The sequence below is a fragment of the Gobio gobio genome (genome assembly GCF_949357685.1).
Source record: "Gobio gobio genome assembly, chromosome: 2".
Classification (NCBI taxonomy): domain Eukaryota; kingdom Metazoa; phylum Chordata; class Actinopteri; order Cypriniformes; family Gobionidae; genus Gobio; species Gobio gobio.
The window spans coordinates 68,708,164-68,727,822 of NC_137098.1; the positions used below are offsets into that span (position 1 = coordinate 68,708,164).

At 49.8% G+C, this 19,659-nt stretch overlaps 1 long non-coding RNA gene across 1 annotated transcript in view; it reads right to left on the reverse strand.

Annotated features, from left to right (window-relative positions):
- LOC307120648 overlaps positions 1–19,659 on the reverse strand; it is a 224,442-nt gene that overhangs the window by 153,802 nt on the left and 50,981 nt on the right. The window lies entirely within an intron of this gene.

A 19,659-nucleotide genomic window follows, 5' to 3' on the forward strand; every position in this document is an offset into this window, starting at 1 on the left:
TGGACTGAAACAGCGGCCCGTCTCTGACGCCTCGTTCGTTTCGTTCACGCTCCAGATAGCAGTGAGATGTCGATCGCCGCATCCCAAGGTGGGCTGGAGTCCTTTGGGGATGACGATTAGGTTGTGCTCCGCCTCCGGGTGTGTCAGCACTGCCTGATCCGACCTAAAGTTGACAGCCATGTTATCTCGGGCAGCTGCGGGTCTCGCGCTGGTGTGGAACTCCGCCCAGTCGCGAGTGCTTGTGGTTGCGCGATTGGTTTTTGGGGACGGCACCCGACAACTGTTGGGCCCCGCCCCCAATGCCTTTCGCTCCTGAGGTGCATGAGGAGATCACGCGGTCCCGGAAATCCTGTGCTTCCCGCGACCGTTTGGTGGCCTCCTCCGCCTTCTCTGCCCTTGATGGGGCCGCGGCCTAGGGTACACTGGGGCCCCCTCACCCCCACTGTTGAACTCTCTGTTGCGCACTACGGTGTCCACAGAGGGCTTGACGTGGCGTGGTGTGGCTGTCCTAAGCACCCTCCCAAAGCCTGTGGGCCCGTCTACTTCGGTGGCGTGGTCCTGCAGAGCTACGGGCAGGCCGCCGCCCCTTTGCACATGCACAAGGGTGGAGCCGACCCAGGGCTCTTCAATGAGCTGCGTGCCGCAACTGATCCCGCCCCCGGGCGGTGAAGGTGGCCATACGCTCCCTGGGTCGGGCGATGTCCACAGCTGTGGTCCGGGAGAACACCTGGCCTTACCTGGTGATGTGGAGGACGTTGAGCGGGCCCGCCTCCTCAACTCACCCATATCCCAGGCTGGCCTCTTCGGTGGCGCGGCTGAGAACTGCGCCCAACGGTTCTCGGCTGCCCCAGAGCAGACTGAGGCTGTAACACGTACGGCCCCGCCGGCTCAGTCGCCTCGGTCTGCTCGCCGCCGAGGGCGCCCTCCCTCCTCCCGCCCGGCCCCAGCAGCAGCCTTCACCTGGGCCGCGCCGTGGAGGTGGTTGAGGATGACGCCCAGTCCGCTCCCCAGCCTGGTTAAACGCCAGGCTGGAGGTGGACAACTCAGAGATGGGTTCCAGTTCTTCCCAGGGGATGGTAGCAGGGCCTCTCCTTCCCCCGGTGGAGGGCCGGGGGAAAAATCCTTCCGCTGCTGGCCCCCGGGCTAGCAGCGCTTGGGAAGAACTCATGTCCCTGTCTCTGAGGACCCAGAGACCGGTGATGACAGTGCGCGCCACCCACGGGTCCCGCCACTCGCATCCCTCTCTGTCGCCAGCCTCCTGGCAGAGCAGACCCCAGTGGAACGCGCGTCCTTCCCTGGTCTCCTCTGTCAGGACGCAGCCGTTAACCGCACCCCACACCGGGACGCCCAACAGCCTCCCTTGTCCGGGTCGGTAACGCTGCATCGCTGCCCCACTCCGGGTACGTCTGTAGTCCGAATGACCCCGCTGGTGCAGTTCCTGGGAGCCTGGCTTCAGATTCCAGGGCTGTCCCGCTGGGTCGCGAAGACAATCAGGCGCGGCTACGCGATTCAGTTTGCGCAGGCTCCTCCCTGCTTCCGGGGAGTCCGCTTACTATGGTCGGGGCTAATGCCCCTGTCATGCGAGCGGAGGTTGCCACCCTACTGGCGAAGGGTGCGATCGAGCCTGTCCCTCCAGCCGAGATGAAGTCCGGGTTCTACAGCCCCTACTTCATTGTACCCAAAAAGACCGGTGGGTTAAGACCAATCCTGGACCTGCGCATCTTGAACCGTTACCTACACAGGCTTCCGTTCAAGATGTTGACAGCGAAACGCCTTTTCGAATGCGTTTGTCCGGTCGATTGGTTTGCAGCGATCGACCTGAAGGACGCCTACTTCCATGTCTCCTACCTCTACACAGACCGTCCCTACGGTTTGCTTTCGAGGGGCGGGCATGTCAGTACGCGGTCCTCCCATTCGGGCTATCTCTGTCCCGTCGCGTCTTTACGAAGATTGTCGAGGCAGCCCCTGCGCCCCTCCGGCAGCACGGGGTTCGCATCCTGATTCCTCGACGACTGGCTCATAATGAGTCACTCTCGAGAGTAGGGTTGCGGACACAGAGATCTGGTTCTCCACCACTTAGCCTGTCTGGGCCTTCGGGTCAACTGGGGGAAGAGCAGACTCTGCCCCGTGCAGAGGATCTCTTTTCTCGGTATGGAGATCGACTCGGTCGCCATGTGCGCGCAGCTTACGAGCGAGCGCGCGCAGTCTCTGCTGACTTGCCTCCGTCAAATCGAGAGCAAGAGTGCGGTTCCACTGAAACATTTTCAGAGGCTCCTGGGGCATATGGCATCTGCAGCCGCGGTATCGCGGCTCGGATTGCTACATATGAGACCGCTTCAGCACTGGCTTCGCGATCGAGTCCCGAGATGGGCATGGCGGTCTGGCACGCTCCGGGTCCAAATAACCCGGGCCTGCTTACAGACACTCACTCCGTGGTCGAACCTCAGTTTTCTACGGACCGGCGTGTCCTTAGAACGAGTTTCCAGGCATGTTGTTGTATCAACGGATGCCTCCTCCATGGGCTGGGGTGCCATGTGCAATGGACAAGCAGCCGCGGGCTCCTGGACAGGACCCCAGCGCCTTCTGCATGTCAATTGCCTCGAGTTGCTGGCAGTACGGTTCGCCCTGCACCGCTTCCGAGCGTTGCTGAGGGGTCAACACGTACTTGTCCGGACAGACAACACGGCCACTGTAGCGTACATCAACCACCAGGGCGGTCTACGCTCCCGCCGTATGTCTCAACTCGCCCGCCATCTCGTTTTATGGAGTCAGAAGCACCTGAGGTCCCTTCGTGCTATCCACATCCCGGGAGAACTGAACCGTGCAGCCGACGAGCTCTCACGGATTCAGCCACTTCCTGGAGAATGGAGACTCCATCCCCAGACGGTCCAGCTGAATTGGGAACAGTTCGGCGACGCACAGGTAGATCTGTTTGCCTCCCACGACTCTTCCCACTGCAGCCTGCACTATTCCCTGTCCGAGGGCACGCTCGCCACGGATGCACTGGCGCTCAGCTGGCCCCAGGGCCTACGCTTATATGCGTTTCCCCCAGTGAGCCTTCTCGCACGAGTACTGTGCAAGATCAGGGAGGACAAGGAGCAGGTCATGTTGGTCGCCCCGTATTGGCACGGCCAGACCTGGTTCTCAGAACTGCTACTCCTTGCGACAGCCCCTCCCTGGCCTATCCCTCTGAGACCGGACCTCCTCTCTCAGAGACGGGGCACCCTATGGCACCCGCGTCCAGCGCTCTGGAAGCTCCACGTGTGGCTTCTGGACGGGACGCGGCAGGTTTGAGTGGCCTGCCCCCTACGGTGGCCGCCACCATCACTTCCGCTAGGGCAGAGTCTACACGACACCTCTATGCGTTGAAGTGGAACCTCTTCGTCACCTGGTGCTCTTCCCGCCAAGAAGACCCCTGGAATTGCCCGATCGGGTCCGTGCTTGAGTTTCTCCAAGAGGGGCTGGAGCGAAGGCTGTCTCCCTCCACCCTGAAAGTGTATGTGGCTGCAATATCTGCCCATCACGATCTCTTGGGAGACAAAAAGGTAAGTCAGCACGACCTGGTCATCAGGTTCCTGAGGGGGGCGAGGAGACTGAATCCTCCTCGCTCTCCTCTCGTTCCCTCTTGGGACCTCTCAGTAGTCCTAAGTGCTCTGCAGAGGCCTCCCTTGAGCCTTTGCGGTCGGTTGATATTAAGTTCCTGTCGATGAAGACGGCTCTGCTGACCGCATTGGCCTCTCTTAAGAGGGTCGGGGACCTGCAGGCTTTTTCAGTTGACGAAGCGTGCCTCGAATTCGGGCCGGCTAACTCTCACGTGACCTTGAGACCCCGGCCTGGATATGTGCCCAAGGTTCCTACCACTCCCTTCAGAGATCAGGTAGTGAAACTGCAAGCGCTGCCTTTGGAGGAGGCAGACCCAGCCTTGGCATTGCTCTGTCCAGTACGCGCTCTCCGCGCTAACGTAGACATGACGCAGTGTTTCAGGACCTCAGACCAGCTCTTTGTCTGTTATGGTGGAGAGCGGAAGGGAAGTGCTCTCTCAAAGCAGAGGTTGTCTCACTGGATAGTGGACACCATTGTTTTGGCTTACCAGCAGCAAGGTCGACCATGTCCCCTTGGTGTGAGGGCACACTCCACCCGGAGTGTGGCCTCCTCTTGGGCTCTAGCGCATGGCGCCTCGCTAACAGACATCTGCAGAGCTGCAGGCTGGGCGACACCCAACACATTCGCCACATTCTACAATCTCGAGTGGAGCCAGTGTCCGACTATGTACTCGCCCCCCCGAGGGGCCGGTAATGGACCAGGCTCTAGGTGTCTTCGCTTGCTCGCCACTCCACTCCACGGACTGGATACGTGCGATATTCTCCTCAGGTGAGCTCCCCGAGAGCCCTGAGCTCCTCCAGCACTGTCGACGCCAACATCAGTTCAGTCTGCCCTTTCGAGCCCAGACCCTCATGTCCGGCCAGGTGCCCCGTGTGCATGGTTCCCTCCGGCGACCCCCACACAAGTATTTCCACCGTAAGCCTCCTCAGTGAGCAGGTGTCTTTCCCTTGGCAAGCCCCTGCCACCCCTAGGGTTAAAAATCCACCTTCGGCTGGTACCCTAGAGTTTCCCATATGCAGCCCACAGCGGGTCATATGTGTACTCTCTAAGTCCTCCCCACGGGTAGGCATCTTTGGCATTCCCTCACTGGGATATGCTTCCCAGTGTACCTTGGTAATCCTGTGATAAGTGGGAGTCCTACGGCCTTAAGTGGCGGGATCTCACACTTACGCAGGGCACTGGACGACAGCTGAGTGGCGCGGTTATATTGGAACCCCCATTCGTTAGTCACTAACGTACGTCGTAGTGACTGAACGAAAGGGAACGTCTCGGTTACGTATGTAACCCTCGTTCCCTGAGGAGGGAACGGAGACGTACGTTCCTCAGCCACATCAGCTGTGCTGCTGGAACGCGGAGTTCAGGTCTTGGCTCCGCAGCAGATACATAATGCGATGTTGCCAGCGTACTTCCTTATATACCCACACGGTGGGGCGGAGTTACGCATGCAAATTCCGCATGCCCATGGCATTGGCACGCCATTGGGCGCTGTTAAATTCTCGAAGATGATTGGCTTCTAAGCGAAACCCCCATTCGTTAGTCACTAACGTACGTCTCTGTTCCCTCCTCAGGGAACGAGGGTTACATACGTAACCGAGATGTTTTCTACATACATGTCATCAAACACACCTGATTCAACTCATTAGCTCATTAGTAGAGACTGCAAGACCTGAAATGAGTGTGTCAGATAAAGGGAGACATACAAAATGTGCAGGGCTGGTGGTCCTTCAGGACAGGTTTGGGAACCACTGGTATACAGTAAAAGAGGGCCTATTTGGGCTACTCTTGTGTGAAAAAGGAACAATATAGAGCAACACAAAGAAAGTCAGAAAAATGCCTGCACAAGGGAGAGGAAGATGAGTACCAGGGCAAGGGAGAGGATTGGGACAAGGGCAAGGGAGAGGAATGCCTGGACAAGGGCAAGGTAGAGATTGAGGAGTTAGAATGCATGGTGGTGCTCAAAGAAGGGCCAAAATTAGGGTATCTGATGAAATAAGAGCTACTATCATAGACCATGTCATAAACCACAGGCTATCATACAGAGAGGCCGGTGAACGAGTACAGCCAAATCTCAGCCGGGACACAATGGCATCCATTATCCAGATTTTTCAAGAAACCAACAGGTAGGATATTGTATAAGGGCTTCTCCTACTGCAAAGTGTAAATACTTTTACCATGTATTACAGTGACTGTATGCCTCTGGTCCCTAACTGTATTTTGTCTATCTAAGGATTCAACGTCTTCATCCATCAGGGGGCAGAGGAAAGCTCCTAAATAAAGAACAGGAACTTGCTATTGTCAACATGTTGATCGCTGATAATGCAAACTTTTAAGCAATAAAATCTCACAGCGTATGATACAGATTCGCTTTAATAATGTTGTCATCTATACAAAGATCATTTTTAGTACATCGTTTTTGTTTCGGGAGCAGCAACTCATTTGCATTTAAAGATACATGCATGAAAACAGCATGTTTTTGTTTCCACTCAAAATGAGCATTTTCAGCATAGTAGAATAAATCATCTGAGAGGTATTTTGAGCTAAAAACTTCATAGACACATTATGAGGACACCAAGACTAATGGGAGCTTTGAAATGAAGCAATTGAATTGAAAGTTTCAAAATGCCACATGCCGGTGACTCCTGCTGTTCAGAATGTGTAAATGCAGCAACAACAACAACAACAACAAAATCCTCAGGCCAAACATATATATATATATATATATATATATATATATATATATATATATATATATATATATATATATATATATATATATATATATATATATATATAAAAAAACATCTAATTACTTACTCTATCTTACTAATCATCTAATCAATTTAAACACCAAGTGTCTGTATAATGTGTGTTCTTTTTCATTTTCAGGGCTTGTTTTGTTTGTTCCATACATGGATCAGCTAAACAGACCAATAAGAGACTATTAACTATTACATCTAATTAGTTAGCATACTTTAAAAAAGCATTTCAATTGACTGCTTTAAAAAAAACAAGTAAAGTGAAATATGGTATGCTGTACTGACAAATGCTTAGTTAGTATAGTTCACTTACACAAGAGCTCTAGAAAACAAAACATAACAGAGTACTTGATCATTTACTTTAGAAAACATTTAATTGTTACCATTGTTGTGTTTTACAGTTTTTTTCAATTGTTTACACACAAATTCTGGTACTTGAGACACAATGACCACAACATGTAACTCATTCACCAACCCCCTGAACCAATTCTGCTAAACTACAAGCACAATTCCTGCTTTACACTCAAATTGCAGTTCTAAAACACACTTTTTTCAAAACACTACACACAATTCTCTGCATTTGGCACAGTTTTCATGCAGAAAATCTCTTGTTTTCACAAGGAACACACTGCCATTCAAATATGCACACTGACTCTTCACATGGGCAAACACCTGTCACGCAGTTTTACAATTAGCAAACAGAGCTTTAGCATAAAAGGGCAACAGGTGAGAAACCGAAGAGAGGATGCAGCATAGTTAAATCTTTTTTTTTTTTTTTTTTTACTGTAACTGTACAGTATATTCTTCTGTTGTTTTGTATGTAGACCACTGTATGTGCAACTTTGTGATGGTTGGGGTGTACACTGTGTACATTGTTTTTGTGGGAAAAATAAAGTATATTTGTTACCGTGTATTTGTGTGTTCTGAGTATGAAAACAATATCCTCAAATATTTTACAACACACTTAAGTATGTACTGTCTGTTGTAAGTGTAACACTGAACCAAAAAAGACCTAAGTCATTATGATGAAAGGAGAAGAAGTGTTTTCCATTGAGCACATCAGTGTTCAACTGGTTCTTATAAATGTCTATTCATATGATGGTTTGTGTGTGTCATTTGAAAACAAAATCCCATATTGAAAAGAAATAACATTGTTTTGAATTTAAAGTTTCATTTTGCAGGAGAATTGAGGGGTTTTGCCCATTGTGTGTGTTTTTTATTTTTTATTTGTGTGTAGAGTTCTGAGAAAATGAGGCATGCTTTCAGAAAATGTGTGTAAACAATTGAGAAAAACTTTAATGTTGAATATTGGTGTGTGTGTGTGTGTATGTGTGTGTCTCAAGCATGATCAATTGCAATATATTGTCACAAATATAGAGGGATTATATCCACTCAATTAAAAGTTTCACACGGTCTTTATGACTTAAGTGTTAGCAATACAATTATAAAATATCATTATTTGACATGAAATATAGTTATGTGAACTATAGTTATTTAATACTTCCTTTCCTTTGAAATCAAATAACTGTGATTTCTTGTTGCATCGCTGCATCAATATAAAGATAATTAAAATAATATAAATGAAGTTCAAGAGCCCAACCAAAGGGAACACTGATCTCCATAATGCCGACTAAAACGAAAACATTTTAGGAAAATCAGCATCAGTTTATAAAGTCAGCTTATGTGATGTTCTCTCAATATTCAGCTGTATTGACAATTCACCATTCAAGATGACTTTGGGAAATGAGTGAATGCAAACAGAGAAAAATAACTGCAGAAGAGCCCTGTGAAAACCTGCGGAAAAGCTCCTTCTACTGGCTGTAGTCTCTAGCCTCTGGCCAAAAAATCCTTTCCTTTGCGTCATCGGAGGATTTTTTCGGGGGGAAAAAAGTACCATAATTTGAATATACTACTGGGTTTCTACTGATACAAAGCTTAATGCTAAATCACTGAAGTTACCCTTTAAACTGATTCGTCAGGTTGAGGGTGTCTAGATTCCTCCATGTTTACATGGATTCCTCCATGTAAATAGCGAATCCACCATGGTGCGAGTGCAACTGGCTTTTTTAAGGGAATGGGAGATGCATAGGCGTAAATCCTTGGGGGGTCAGGATCCATTCTGAGGGTTGTCCCCCCCTAAAAATATCGTTAAAAACGACATTGTATATTGTAAATAATATAATTAGCTCTATATACTTAAAACAATTGTGTAAGTAGCAAAACAATACAAACGCAAACGGGGAAAAAATGCGTTTTAAGTTTAGAAACATTTTGAGTCCCCCCTCTCTTGCCCCACAGTAGTTTGGTCCACCGCGCACCTCACCGACACACACACACGAGAGAGAGAGAACACAGTTCCCTTTCGTTCAGTCACTACGACGTAACGTTAGTGACTAACGAATGGGGGTTTCGCTTAGAAGCCTATCAACTTCGAGTTTAGAGAAAACGCCCAATGGCGTGCCAATGCCATGGGGCATGCGGAATTTGCATACGTAACTCCGCCTCACCGCGTGAGTATATAAGGAAGTACGTGGCAATATCGCATTATGTTTCTGCTTTCGGAGCCAAGAGGACCTCTTCACTCCTACAGCCTTCTGAGACTTGTCAGCTTCTTCGAGACGAGCAGCTTTCCAGTCGGTGTTGGTGTGACGGCGCGTTCCAGTGATCGCATACTTCCTGCCTGCTGATCTGCGCAGTGGTCTGTTTGACAGCTGGTGTGTGTTTCCCTGGGCGCTTTGGCATCGACTGCAAAGTTTCCTCTCACAAAAGAGCTTGCACGTGACACGTCCTTTTCAGGATGTTTCGTCCTTGCACTTCTGGGTGCGGTTGATCTCTTCTGCCTTTCGACGGGCACGAGCGCTGCGTGACGTGTTTGGGCTTTCAGTACGCTCAGGCAACGCTCGTGGGTGACTCATGTTCTCTCTGCGGGAACATGGCCATCTCGGTGCTACGATCGAGACTCCGTGAACTCCGTGAACTCCGTGAACTCCGTGCTGATGCCGGAGTGAGAGTCCCCTCTGTCACCCCCCAATCTGCGGTCTCCCCCGGAGGCGGCACTTTGGCTGGTGGCCAGGGTGATCTGAGGGTGACGGTGTGGAACAAAGCTCTGACGCTAGTTCCTTGGCCCACACCCCCCTCTCATGCACCTGACCCGGCCCGTGCTCAGACGTCTACATCGGGGCCGGCTCCTGCTGTCCCGACTGTGGCATTTGGCGCTGTGGAGGACGAAGAGATGTCTATCGCCGCATCACAAGGTGGGCTGGAGTCATCTGAGGATGATGATTCGGCTGTGCTGCCACCCTCGGGTGCGCCAGCATTGCCCGAGTCGGACCCAGAATTGACAGCCATGCTGTCTCGGGCCGCCGCAGCGCTTGGGTTGGAGTGGAACCCTCCGCCTCAGCCTGAGCGTTCGCGGTTGGACGATTGGTTTTTGGGGGCGGCGCGCTCGGACACCCGTCCGACCGCTCCTCCAATACCTTTCTTCCCTGAGGTGCATGAAGAGATTGCGCGTTCCTGGAAGTCCCCGTTGTCTTCCCGCGAACGTTTGGCGAACTCTTCCGCCTTCACCTCCCTCGATGGAGCCGCGGCTCATGGGTACACTGGGGTCCCCCCAGTCGAGCGTTCTGTTGCGATGCAACTGTGTCCGCAGAGCGCTTCGTCCTGGCGTGGTGACCCAAAGCACCCCTCCAAGGCCTGTAGGTTTTCGTCATCCCTGGTGGCGAAGTCCTATAGAGCTGCGGGGCAGGCCGCTGCTTCTTTGCATACCATGGCAACTCTTCAGGCTTACCAAGCCAAGTTGCTGTGTGATATGCTCGAGGGGGGGGCTGACCCAGGACTCAGCAATGAGTTGCGTGCCGCCACCGACCTCGCTCTCCGGGCGACGAAGGTGACCGCACGCTCCCTGGGTCAGGTGATGTCCACAAATGTGGTCCAGGAGCGTCATCTATGGCTCACCCTGGCCGATATGCGTGACGCTGAGCGAACCCGTTTCCTCAACGCCCCCATATCCCAGGATGGGCTATTCGGCGGGGCGGTCGAGAGCTTCGCCCAACAGTTCTCGGCCGCTCAGAAGCAGACTGAGGCTATAAAACACATACTGCCCCGGCGGTCAGCTGCTGCCTCCACCCCTCCGCCCGCGCAGTTGCCTCAGCCTGCTCGCCGCCGAGGGCGCCCTCCTGCGGCTCCCTCTACCTCTGCGCCACCCAAGCAGAAGCCTCCACCCGGGCCGCGCAGAGGCAGCCGCAGGAAGGCGTCCCAGTCCGCTCCAGCCCCGCAGCCCGCGAAAAACGCCAGGATAAGCGGTGCTCCTGATGCGGACGGCTCAGGGATGGGCAGTAGAGGTCTTCACGGAGCCCCCGAGACCCGTGGACCCGGGACCCGACCCGGGACCCGTACGGGTTCGGGTCTATATTTTAAATGATCAGCCGGGTCCGGGTCGGGTCCCAATCTATTACTACGGGTCCCGGGTCTGTTTAACATTGTGTGCAATACCCGAGTCGATCCGGACTCGGAGAACACCTGCCCGTGATCAGAGTCAGTCAGCACTGCTTGTGTGTTTTTTGTAACTTGCAACTGTAAAATTAGGATAAGAAAAGTGTGAGCCGGGAAATAAGGTTTAAAAAAAAGAAAGAAGAAAAACACGAGTGATCTCTCTCTCTCTTGCTCGCTCGCCTCACGCGCTCGCTCTCTCTCTCTCTCTCTCTCTCTCTCGCTTGCTCTCTCTGCAAGCGCACGGTAATAATAATGGTTACCTTCATGAGTGATGTGTGAAAAAAGCTAAAAAACAACGAATATAAAGAAGTTAAACCCACGGCACCTCTTCTGTCCGGGCATCCTTCATGCATATTGTGGACAAACATGAGAAAAAAGTAAGTGCTGTCTACGTGTGACGCACTGTTGAAGTTTGATTTGAAATTATATTTAAATAATATATTTAAAATCAGCAACAAAATCTCAGTTGAACTGTCACAAATGTTTTCTATGATGCTCAAATTGCGTAAAAAAGCTCATATTTCAGGTTGCTCCAGCCACCGCGCATGTGCGCAGTATCAAGCGCGTGTCATTTCTATGGCAACCCGAGCTTCCGCTGTGATTGACTTTAATAATAATATGAATGAACCGTCTTCCGTTTCTTAAAGTTTTGGTGGTCAGGCTCGCTCACAGAGATTATAGCAAATAAATAATGCGGACGTCAGCGGCCACCGAACGAGCAATCGCTATTATAGTTCAAAAAGGCAAACAGTCAAAGTTATTATGCGAGTTAACTTGAGTCGAAATGCAAATCTGCAAAGACGCATTTGTCATCCGTCACCGTGACATAAAGTGGACTTTTAAAGCTGAAATGATGAGTGAATTAAGCATGCTTGGAATAACAAGAGAGGAATAACATGGATTTAACTTTTTGGCAAGGATGTAATGCATCACAAGTAACGTTACAAGGAAGGGAGACGACGGCTAGGTAAGACAAAAAGTTATATTTTTCATAACTTGTTTATTGACTTGTTAATATCAGTTATTGTGGAATATGTGACAAACGGGTCCAGTCGGGTCTGTGTCTTCACGCCGGGTTCGGTTCCAGCTTTTAAATAATAGACGGGTCCAGGTCGGTTCCGGGTACTACGTTTTTGGCATTTCTCGAATCTTCACGGGTCCGGGTCCAGCTTTTGAAATAATAGACGGGTCCGGGTCGGTTCCGTTAAGCACATTACGGGTCTCTTCGGGTTCGGGTATGAATTTTTGGACCCGTGAAGACCTCTAATGGGCAGTTCTTTCCAGGAGACGGCAGCAGGGCCGCTCCTTCCCCCGGTGGAGGGCCGGGGGAGAATCTTTTGTTCAGCTGCTGGCCCCCGGGTCAGCAGCACCCTAATGTGGTTAAAGAAAGAACTGACAACCCCATCCCTGAGCCCCCAGAGATCGATGAGGGCAGTGCGCGCCACCCTCGGGTCTCGCCACTCTCGTCCCTCTCTGTCGCCAGCCCCCTGGCAGAGCAGACCCCAGTGGAACGTGCGTCCTTCCCTGGTCTCCTCTGTCAGGGCGCAGCCGTTAACCGTGCCCCGACCCCGGGACGCCCAACAGCCTCCCCTGTCCGGGCCGGTAATGCTGCCTCGCTGCCCCACCCTGGGTACGTCTGCCGTCCGTATGACCCCGTTGGTGCAGTCTCTGGAAGCGTGGCTTCAGCTTCCGGGACTGTCCCGCTGGGTTGCGCGGACCGTCAGGCTCGGCTACGCGATTCAGTTCGCGCAGGCTCCTCCCTGTTACAGGGGAGTCCGCTATACCGTGACCGGGGCCCATGCCCCCGTCATGCGTGCGGAGATTGCCACTCTACTGGCGAAGGGTGCGATCGAGCCTGTCCCTCCGGCCGAAATGAAGTCGGGGTTCTACAGCCCCTACTTCATTGTACCCAAGAAAACCGGTGGGTTACGACCAATCCTGGACCTTCGCATCTTGAACCGATCCCTTCACCGGCTTCCGTTCAAGATGTTGACTGCGAAACGCCTTTTCGAATGCGTTCGTCCTCACGATTGGTTTGCAGCGATTGACCTGAATGACGCCTACTTCCATGTCTCCATCCTTCCTCGACACACACCGTTCCTACGGTTTGCTTTCGAGGGGCGGGCATATCAGTACGCGGTTCTCCCATTCGGGCTATCTCTGTCCCCTTGCGTCTTCACGAAGATTGCAGAGGCAGCACGGGCTCCGCATCCTGAACTACCTCGACGACTGGCTCATACTGGGTCACTCTCGAGAGCAGGTTTGCGGACACAGATATCTGGTTATCCACCACTTAGCCCGTCTGGGCCATCGGGTCAACTGGGAAAAGAGCAAACTTTGCCCAGTGCAGAGGATCTCTTTTCTCGGTATGGAGATCGACTCGGTCGCCATGTGCGCGCAGCTTACGAGCGAGCGCGCGCAGTCTCTGCTGACTTGCCTCCGTCAAATCGAGAGCAAGAGTGCGGTTCCACTGAAACTATTTCAGAGGCTCCTGGGGCATATGGCATCTGCAGACGCGGTAACGCCGCTCGGATTGCTTCATATGAGACCGCTTCGGCACTGGCTTCGCGATCGAGTCCCGAGATGGGCATGGCTTTCTGGCACGCTCCGGATCCAAGTGACTCGGGCCTGCTTACAGACGCTCACCCCGTGGTCGAACCTCAGTTTTCTACGGGCCGGTGTGCCCTTAGAACGAGTTTCCAGGCATGTTGTCGTATCGATGGATGCCTCTGCCACGGGCTGGGGTGCCATGTGCAATGGACAAGCAGCCGTGGGCTCCTGGACAGGACCCCAGCGCCTCCTGCATGTCAATTGCCTCGAGTTGCTGGCAGTACGGTTCGCCCTGCACCGCTTCCGAGCGCTGCTGAAGGGTCAACATGTGCTTGTCCGGTCAGACAACACGGCCGTAGTAGCGTACATCAACCACCATCAACCGCCTGAGGTCCCTTCGTGCTGTCCATATTCCGGGAGTCCTGAACCACGCAGCCGACGAGCGCCCGCGGTTTCAGCCTCTCCCGGGAGAATGGAGACTCCATCCCCAGACAGTTCAGCTGATTTGGGAACAGTTCGGCGACGCACAGGTAGATCTGTTTGCCTCCCACGACTCTTCCCACTGCAGCCTGTACTATTCCCTGACCGAGGGCACGCTCGGCACGGATGCACTGGCGCACAGCTGGCCGCGGAGCCTACACAAATATGCGTTCCCCCCAGTGAGCCTACTCGCACAGCTCCTGTGCAAGATCAGGGAGGACAAGGAGCAGGTCCTTTTGGTCGCCCCGTACTGGCACGGCCGGACCTGGTTCCCCAAAATCCGGACCTCCTTACTCAGAGACGGGGCACCCTATGGCACCCGCGTCCCGACCTCTGGAGCCTCCACGTGTGGCTCCTAGACGGTACGCGGCAGGTTTGAGTGGCCTGCCACCTACGGTGGTCGCCACCATCACTTCCGCTAGGGCAGAGTCCACTCGGCATGCCTATGCGTTGAAGTGGAACCTTTTCGTCACCTGGTGCTCTTCCCGCCAAGAAGACCCCTGGAAATGCCCGATCGGGTCCGTGCTTGAGTTTCTCCAAGAGGGGCTGGAGCGAAGGCTGTCTCCCTCCACCCTCAAAGTATATGTGGCCGCAATATCTGCCCACCACGATCTTTTGGGGAACAAGAAGGTAAGTCAGCACGACCTGGTCATCAGGTTCCTGAGGGGAGCGAGGAGACTGAATCCTCCTCGCTCTCCTCTCGTACCCTCTTGGGACCTCGCAGTAGTGTTAAGTGCTCTGCAGAGGCCTCCCTTTGAGCCTTTGCGGTCGGTTGATATTAAGTTCCTGTCTATGAAGACGGCTCTGCTGACCGCATTGGCCTCAGTTAAGAGGGTCGGGGACCTGCAGGCATTTTCGGTTGACGAAGCGTGCCTGGAGTTCGGGCCGGCTAACTCTCACGTGATCCTGAGACCCCGGCCTGGATATGTGCCCAAGGTTCCCACCACTCCGTTTAAGGACCAGGTGGTGAACCTGCAAGCGCTGCCTTTGGAGGAGGCAGACCCAGCCTTGGCATTGCTCTGTCCAGTACGCGCCCTCCGCGCCCACGTAGACATGACGCAGTGTTTCAGGACCTCAGACCAGCTCTTTGTCTGTTATGGTGGAGAGCGGAAGGGAAGTGCTCTCTCAAAGCAAAGGCTGTCTCACTGGATAGTGGACACCATTGTTTTGGCTTACCAGCAGCAAGGTCGACCATGTCCCCTTGGTGTGAGGGCACACTCCACTAGGAGTGTGGCCTCCTCTTGGGCTTTAGCGCATGGCGCCTCGCTAGCAGACATCTGCAGAGCTGCAGGCTGGGCAACACCTAACACATTCGCCAGATTCCACAATCTCCGAGTGGAGCCAGTGTCCGACTATGTACTCGCCCCCCAGAGGGGCCGGTAATGGACCAGGCTCAGGTGTCTTCGCTTGCTCGCCATTCCACTCCACGGACTGGATACGTGCGATTTTTCCTCAGGTGAGCTCCCCGAGAGCCCTGAGCTCCTCCAGCACTGTCGACGCCGATATCAGTTCAGTCTGCCCTTTCGAGCCCAGACCCTCATGTCCGGCCAGGTGCCCCATGTGCATGGTTCCCCTCCGGCGACCCCCACATGTGTATTTCACCGTAAGTCTCCGCAGTGAGCGGGTTTCTTCCCTTGGCGTGTCCCCGCCACCCCTAGGGTTAAAAATCCACCTTCGGCTGGTACCCTAGAGATCTTCCATATGCAGCCCATAGCGGGTCATATGTGTCTCTTAAGTCCTCCCCATGGGTAGGCATCTTGGCATTCCCTCACTGGGATATGCTTCCCAGTGTACCTTGGTATTCCTGTGTTAAGTGGGAGTCCTTTGTCCGTATTAGTCTTACGACAGGGTACTCACACTTACGCAGGGCGCTGGAAGACAGCTGAGTGGCGGGATTATATTGGGACCCCCATTCGTTAGTCACTAACGTTACGTCGTAGTGACTGAACGAAAGGGAACGTCACGGTTACGGATGTAACCCTCGTTCCCTGAGGAGGGAACGGAGACGTAACGTCCCGTTGCCACTTCAGATGTGCTACCTGGAACGCAGGAGTTCAGTCTTGGCTCCTCAAGCAGGTAATATAATGCGATATTGCCACGTACTTCCTTATATACTCACGCGGTGAGGCGGAGTTACGTATGCAAATTCCGCATGCCCCATGGCATTGGCACGCCATTGGGCGTTTTCTCTAAACTCGAAGTTGATAGGCTTCTAAGCGAAACCCCCATTCGTTAGTCACTAACGTTACGTCTCCGTTCCCTCCTCAGGGAACGAGGGTTACATCCGTAACCGAGACGTTCTTCAGTAGTTGCTGACCTCCAGTAAGGGCTATTTTATGCTATGTGGAAGAAGCAAGATAACTTAAGAATTATATTACCGCGTGGTGAACCGATGATAACTCTTATTACTTTTAGTTGTTGGCCAGATAAAATGACACAGAAAATAAAAAAGGACATGAGATAATTTTCCAGTGCACCAAAATGCCACAAATATACTTACAAGTACAATTTTCGCTGTATTATTCGTGTCCCCTTCAAAAATTGTCCTTGAGAAATGCTGTGTTTATTGTCCAGAATTGTTGTTGAATTGTTTATTGTTGAATCAGTGGTTTGAATCGCCAAATTTCAGCAGTTTGGCGGTTTGACACGCGATCTGACTCATGATTCGGCTCACTGATTCATAACGCTTCGAAGCTTCATGATGCCTTGTTTTGAAATCGTCATCACTATGTAAGTCGTTATTTAGGGTTTTTTTGCTGACTAAAACTATTCTCGCCGATTCATAAAGTTATTTTAGAACCACTGTAGTGAGATGGACTTTGTAACGGCGTCTTTAGTACCTTTTAAGGGTCTTGAGAGTGTAAAGTGCCATTGTGCCAATGGAGGCCTTTCAGAGCCATCAGATTTCAACTAAAATATCTTCATTTCTGTTCCGAAGATGAACGGAGGTCTTACGGGTGTCGAACGACATGAGGGTAAGTAATTAATGACAGAATTTTCATTTTTGGGTGAACTAACCCTTTAAAAATGTACCTCTAAGGGAATTGTGTATACCTGGGCATTCATTGCTTTAAACATTTAAATAATTGCTTTAGTATTATTTTAAAAGCACACTCTATACTTGGAAACACATGTAATCTAACCTGTCCTCAGCATGAGGTCACTATGTAAAAAACAAAGTGTTCAAAAATTCAACAAATTAAAACATACACAGTTACTTTCATTATTATTCATTATAATTTCATCATTAAGATATCAAACAATATCAATCAAAGTTTTGTCTTCACTTTGCGTCAACTCCGTCAGGATTTTTTATAATTCTGAATAAATCAGGCAGTGTAATGGGCAGCTTTAACTCTGAGGAGCACTTCCCATTTCCTGCTCATCGTTCCAGTTAGTTTTTATTATGCCCTTCACTTGCTAACTTCCCTCGGTCTCGTTCACTCGGATGTACGTCATTGCTTAAGTTGCATGAGTGCCCACTACTGGCCGAACCTTTGCTATGGACTGAACTGGAATGTCCTGAGCACTTGATCACTTGGAATCCACTATGGAATTGATTTATTATTGTGTTTTTCCCTTACGAAATTGTTTAATGCAGCCTTCTATATGTATATAGGTGTGTTTGGGTTGTTTTAAATGTTGTAAAAAAATAATGAAAATATAATAGAGTTGTTTGTGGTGGGGTAAATTAAACGCAATATGCTGTGACGTCACAATCGTAGTGATGTTAACAGTGACACCAAAGCTCCGAAGCGTGTGTCAAAAAATGAAACGATTTTCAGTGAAGCTCTGTAAGGATGCTTGATTCGTTCTATCAAAATCACGTGACCAATGATGTCCGAAGCTTCATTTCACACACACTCACGTGACTGCTTCATACTCTGATTCAAAAAGCTGGACACAGGTTGTTAGAACTGTTGTATTACGCAAGTTTATTGTTGCGAGACTTTGTGATGGTTCTGTAATGCGGGAACACTTTCATTTGAGTTCGCCCAATAAGGTTGATAATATATTTGGCTTTTGTTCTATATTTGTATATATGTATATATATATATTTGGGTGAAAGCCAGCCTACTTTTTTTTCCTCCCCAAAAGGACGAGGCATTTATACTCGATGCGCTCGCCGTTGTGCTATTCTTTGAAATGACAGAGGGCGACTCGGAGGAATTGTTTTATAAATCTCCTTAAGCTTCATGAGCACGTGCACGGGTTGAAGCGCTATTTTTAGCACGAGTGTATTGTTTGTTAATAGATTTAACGTAAAAAAACATCATTAATCTTGACAAACTATATATCATTCTAAAGGTCTAAACCTCAAGCATCGAGGACAGACCACTGTTTTTCAGTGAAAAGCTTATAACGGCTGTATTTTTGCATCAATGTAAGCAATACACATCAACGATTTTATAAATAAAAACAGAGCACATACCTTTTGTGTCCTAATTACGAGCCACACACGCATCCACTGCTTAAAAATCCAGAATGAATGGAAAGGTGAGGGTCCACTGAATAACATCCCATAGAGCATTTTTAATCCAACGAAACGATAATGGTGTAATATTGATGGTTAATCCTTTGTTTACATCGCATTTCCGCGGAGCGGAGTATCATACTAGACTGTTATGCAATAAAATAATGCACCAAAAACAGTCTCCCGGTAGCATAAAGTGGCATGGGTTTATAGCTTAGAATGTTACGAACATTCTACAACTAACCCCACTCAAAAACATGCAAAGATAGCCGGGATATAGTCAAAAATATCCAACCATACCATTCGTTTTAGGTGATGTCATGATGTGCTCATCCAATGATATTGTCTGTTTATCTGGAGCCAATAAAAGCATTGAATCGTCATGACTGACAGAAAATGTAGCCAATGAGCACACGATTCCAACGAGACCTTGCATGTGTATATTTGTCACATGGGCGTGAATATTTATTCATCTGAATGTGCCAATGTGGCGCTATCTCCCACGAGATGCAGCGAGTTTGACACTCCCCCATCTGACAGCTAAAAGCTAACGCGCTAGTAAACAAACAGACGGTCTCTTTGTAGTAACTGTTTGCTAATATTACTAACTGGACGGAATGTATTATCCAATGGATCGTCAAAAGAAGTTTTTATTGTGCTGAAGATGCTTTATTTGAGCTCACTCGAAGCAGCGATGTGAAAAAGGAGAGTGAACACAGCGATGACGGTGCTTGTTGACAGAGAAGTTGATCCAATAACATACCGGTGAGTTGCTATGTGTAGTTGTTTATGTATATTGAGAATGTGTGTGAGAATGTATTTATTTTATTGTTTCTGTGTGCTAGAAAAAATGCAATATACCAGTATGCATTATACATATGCTGATATTTTGCATTTTTCCTAGCACACATGGGGAAAAAGTATATATAATTTTTCCCCATGTGTGTGTAAATAAAACATATATATATATAACACATGTAATTGTTTATATATATATATATATATATATATATATATATATATATATATATATATATATATATATATATATATATATATATATATATATATATATATGTATTTATTTTATGTTTTTCCTGTGTGCTAGAAAAATTACAATATACCAGTATAGATTATACATATACTGATATTTAGCATTTTTTCTAGCACACACAGAAAAAAAATATATATATATATATAATATATAAAATGCATTTTTTTCTCCTGTGCTACAAAATCAAATTGACGAAAAAAGAAAAGTTCTGGACGGCCGACCATCTGTGTGATTGTTGAATGCTCACTGTA